The sequence below is a fragment of the Pinus tabuliformis genome, chromosome 2_2 (genome assembly GCF_031772625.1).
Source record: "Pinus tabuliformis cultivar Carrire ecotype Pingquan chromosome 2_2, CPIR1, whole genome shotgun sequence".
Lineage (NCBI taxonomy): Eukaryota > Viridiplantae > Streptophyta > Pinopsida > Pinales > Pinaceae > Pinus > Pinus tabuliformis.
In genome coordinates, this window is record NC_142300.1 from 322,783,631 (window position 1) to 322,788,756 (window position 5,126).

Below are 5,126 nucleotides of genomic sequence, written 5' to 3' on the forward strand. Positions count from 1 at the left end.
TTACAATTGATCTTTCTTAAGAAGTTTGCCTTTTAGGTTCACCGCGTGATGTAGATATACAATTCCTAAAATGCAATCTAAGATGATAAACAATCGTTTAATCTTCTTTTTGCAATGAAAATCCTAGCTACTAAGGAAAGAGAAATGAAATCCTTTCAACATAGAGCAGATAGCACACACTAGATGCACTATCCTAAATCAAAATCAACAAGCAGTGTCAATGAAAATGCACATGCATGTAGTTGTTTTCCGCTTTCTTAATGTGTGAATGACAAAAAGAATGCTAAATACAAATCTGAATTATCTCTTCTTTCAAAGCGACAGTACTAACGATTTTCTTTTCAAAAAATGACAGGAAGGCAAGACGAAACTTTGCGATTTTGAATTGAAAACTGCTTTCGACACTTGAAATACTTATAAATTCAGATCAAATACAAGAGTAACAATGTAATTGACCATCAAAAAGAGAAGTATTCTTTTATTTGACTAAAAACAACACTTGCAACACTTTCAAATCAAAAGACGACAATCTGATTAAGCTACTATTTTGTAAATGAAAACTGTGAATGGCGAAAAATACATAAAAACATTCACAAATATTTGTACAATGGAGGTTGAATGATGCAAAGGAATGGGGTTTCTAAAATGGTCTACTAATCATAGATAACAAAACTCCTGAATAAAACTGAAGACAATGAAGAAAAAACCAAAATCTGGAGGCAGAAGCAGTCTTACCTGATCATCGCACCTGTAACACAGGAAACAGGGATGCATCTCACCTATTTCACACGGGAGGTGTGATGCATCCAGTTTGCCTAAAGGAGAGGCTGCAATGGTCCAGGAACGAGACTTTAACTTGGTTTTTGGTCATAGTTTGCAGTTTAGTTCAGGGAGTTAGGCCGAGCAAATGATAGTCAGTAACTACAAAGGATAAGGCTGATCTAATGAGGTTACTCAAGCTACCTCTAGGGCACTTAGGATGTTTGCAAGTCAATTGTTCAGTTCATAAACAGACCCGGAGATTGACTGAAGCAGCGTTGATCTACTTTTCACTTGCATAGAAAATGCAGTTCGAAGGCTAGCTGGCTTAACTTCAGGCTCCGTCCATGGTTTATGAATCAAACAAATAGAGACAAGCAATCAAACTAATCGGTCCCCAGAAGAGTCGCCATTTTGTTATCGGGAAAACTAGTGTCTATTCAGAGCTGCTAGTCCCACTAAAACGGGTAGCTATCTTAGAAACAAACAAATTAAAGTCACTTGTTTTTCCTTTACGAGAGAGAGATGGGAAAGAAGCAGAGAGTACCAACCTCAATCTTCCGCTTGGCTCCTTGCTTGTTTCCTTTCCCCTTTGACAGAATCTCGTCACTGCTTCCTTACTTGCCCCGCTTCAAAGAACACCTGTAGATTCACAGCAGCATAATACCATCAAAGCATAGAGATCTTTCACTGTAAACGATATAGGATCAGATATATATTGACCATACAAATGCATATATCAACACAATATTCAGAGATACACAAGAATATGGAGGAAAACTCAAATAGCTTTATTAGTAAAAGTGGTAGAAGAGAGAATTACAACCACTTTGTCTGACCCAATGCCATCCTCCCAGCATGAAAGCCTCTTCACCTCATACAAAGCAAGATCACCCAACAATGTCTTCAAAGAGAAACCAAGAGCACTTCCTTACAAATTACAAAATTCCAGCCTTTGGATCTCTTGGATGAGGGATCCATATATAGATGTTTACAAGGGAGTGAGCCAGCTTCTGGGATTTTGATTAGTGTCATTTCACTAATAGTTCTTGGTTCCACATGGAGATTTTAGATCTCTTACTCATCCCTAGGCGAACTCAGAGAGGCAAGTGTCAAATGAGCAGTTTCTAGAAGATTCTCTAGGTTTCCACCTAGAAAACTGCTTGTGCCATTTGTCTACTCTCGCTCATCGCACCCTATAGAAGGGCTTTCCAGTATGCATCGCACTTTTTTTCATGTGGGAGGTGAGATGCATCGTACCTTTAGCACTGGGCAGTCTGTATGGTGCTGCTTTGACCAGTTCTGAGTAGTTTTTCATGGAGAACTTCTGGGAGATGATGTAATTAGCTGACCTTGCTCCTTTAGGGTATGAAACAACACTTTTAGGGACTTAGAAGCCCTTGTTTTATGGACATGTATGATTGGAGTTGCAGTGCCCAAATATGTCTATAACACTACTGAAAGTAATTCTTGAGATCTTGGTCGTTGACAGGAAAGTTGTCAATCCTCACGTCAAGTGATTTCAGATGGTATGTATGTGGGCCAAGCTTCTTATGGATTGTGTACGAACTAATCCACAGGGACTGAAACTTCATATGCTTGCCTTTGTCTTCATGGGACTTATCCCATTTTAGAGCCAAGTCACCAACATCGAAGTTATCTCTCCCTACAAACTTCTTATCGAACCATCTCTTGATACGGTTTTGGTGGAGTGTGAGTTTTTCTTTTTCTTTCATCCTTTCTTCCTAAAGCTTGTGGAATGTATCCATCCTACGCTGAACTAGCTAGCAAGGATTTCCTTAGGATTCTTGGGATAGATGAAGTGCAGGCAAGTAGATATTAGGTGGAAGGATGGCTTCTTTACCACAGACCAGGAAGTACAGTGAGGTATTCAAAGAGGGTTTGGGTGTTACGCAGTTAGCCCATAGTGCATTCGTCATAGTAGTATGCTAGTTGCATTGCTCAGAGAAAACGATATTTTTTATTATGTAGATGAGGTTTTTATTCGTGGATTCTGCTAGACCGTTTCCTTATGGGTAGTAGTTGGATGAGTGTTTCAGCACAATACCATTTTGTAATGAAAAATCATAAAGATTTAAAGACGAAAAGTACGTTGTATTATCAACAAGTGATACCAGAACACCCAAGGGAGATGATGTTTTGCTGGAGGAAGCTAATGACCTCCTGGTCATTCACTTGTTTAAGCAGAATTGCTTCTGTCCACCACGTGAAGTTAGAATGTAGTGGTGTTGTTTTAATAAATGTGAAAAAACCTCCCCAATGATGTCTAGGCCCCATTGTTGGAATGGTTCATTCATTGCAACAAGTAGCAATGGGGCTACTGACCTACATGTTTTGTCAGTGCTTTGCTGACAGACTAAGCACTTGCAGGCATATGCGTGTGCATCCTTGAATAATGTGGGCCAATAGAAACTATCTCGCATAACTTTGTGTGCAATGGTGTTTCCCGCAAAGTGATCCCCGGTGGGTCCGTCATGCAGATCTGTAATACCTTCTCTGATTCATGTGCCTCTAGGAACCTGAGAAAAACTTCATTGATGTTATTCCTGTAGAACACTCTTTGCACCGACTGATGTGCTAAAGATTTGAGGCGCAATGCCCTCTTCTATCTAATGGAAAATTCAGAGGGTACGGTGTCGTGATCAAGGTAGTGGTGCACATCTGTGTACCAAGAGGTTCCATCTTCAGTGGGTGTTTCTCTCCTTATATCATACATCTCAACTTCCTACTCCCAGTCAGCAAGCTCTTCTTCACTCTTCGATGTGTGTACTGCTTCAGCTGCAAGTCTGCAAAGCCCATGTCCTTTGATCGTGTGATCTAGTTTGATTTCAAGATCACACTCTAGCAAGCCTGTCATCCAGTTCACACGTCGTACACCCAATTCTTTTTGTACAAGCAATGTACGGACTGCTAGGTGAGGGACGTAGACTATGCAGTGGTTCTTCAATAGGTAGGGCCTGAATTGTTTCACCATCTTGTAAATTGCACATGCTTGCTTTTCAACTACAGTGTAGTTGAGTTCTGGTCCCTGCATACTTGCGCTCATGTTTCTCGCAAAGTGACCCCCAATGGGTCCATCATGTATATCTTGTAATACCTTCTCTTATTCATGTGCCTCCAGGAACCTGAGAAAAACTTCGTTGATGTGCTTCCTATAGAGCACTCCCTGCACCGATTAATGTGCTAAAGCTTTGAGGCGCAATGCCCTCTTCTATCTAATGAAAAATTCAAAGGGTATGGTGTCTTGATCAAGGTAGTGGTGCACATCTTTGTACCAAGAGGTTTCATCTTCAGTGTGTGTTTCTCTCCTTATATCATACATATCAACTTCCTACTCCCAGTCGGCGAGCTCTTCTTCACTCTCCAGTGCATGTACTGCTTCTGCTGCAAGCCTGAAAAGCCCATGTCCTTTGATCGTGTGATCTAGTTTGATTTCAAGATCATACTCTTGCAAGACTGTCATCCAGTTCACACGTCGTACACCCGGTTCTTGTTGTATAAGCAGTGTGCGAATTGTTGGGTGAGGGATGTAGACTATGCAGTGGTTCTTTAGAAAGTAGGGCCTGAATTGTTTCACCATCTTGTAAATTGCACATGCTTGCTTGTCAACGGCGGTGTAGTTGAGTTCTGGTCCTTGCATGCTTGCACTCATGAAGGAGATGAGATGTTCATCGTTCATCTCATCCTTTTGAGTGAGTATTGCGGTGAGCAAGTTATCGGAGGTAAAGGTGTATAGCAGGAAATCCTTCTTGAAGTCTTGGCTGTAGAGTGCAGGCGCTTCTACAATGGCCTACTTGATACGGGTGAATGCACACTTTTCCCTCTTGCCTCAGTTGTAGACTGCATCTTTCTTGATCATGTCCTACATGGTCTTGACTATCTATGCATAATTCAAGGTGAACTTCCAGAGGAAGTTTATCTTTCCCAAGAAGGACTGCATGGCTTTCTTATTGGATGGGTGAGGGATCTATGTAATAGTCTAGACCCGATTCTGATCCACCTTGATCCCTCTTTTGGAAACAATGTGTCCGAGAAGGTTCCCCTCAAACACTGCAAATACACTCTTCTTAGGATTTAAGGAAATCCTGTATTTTCGAAATCACTCAAAAATTTTCTTCAGATGGCGTATGTGGTCGTCATGTCCTCTTGAGAACACAGCCACATCATCAAGGTATACCATTATGCTTTGTCTGATGAGTCTATGAAAAGAGACATCTATGGTGGGCTGAAAGGGCGCACCTTCATTGAAAAGCCCAGATGTAATTCGCCTGTAAGAGAACATACCCCACTTGGTATGGAAGGTAGTCTTAAGTCTGTCAGGTTTTGCTACCAGAACCTGATTGTAT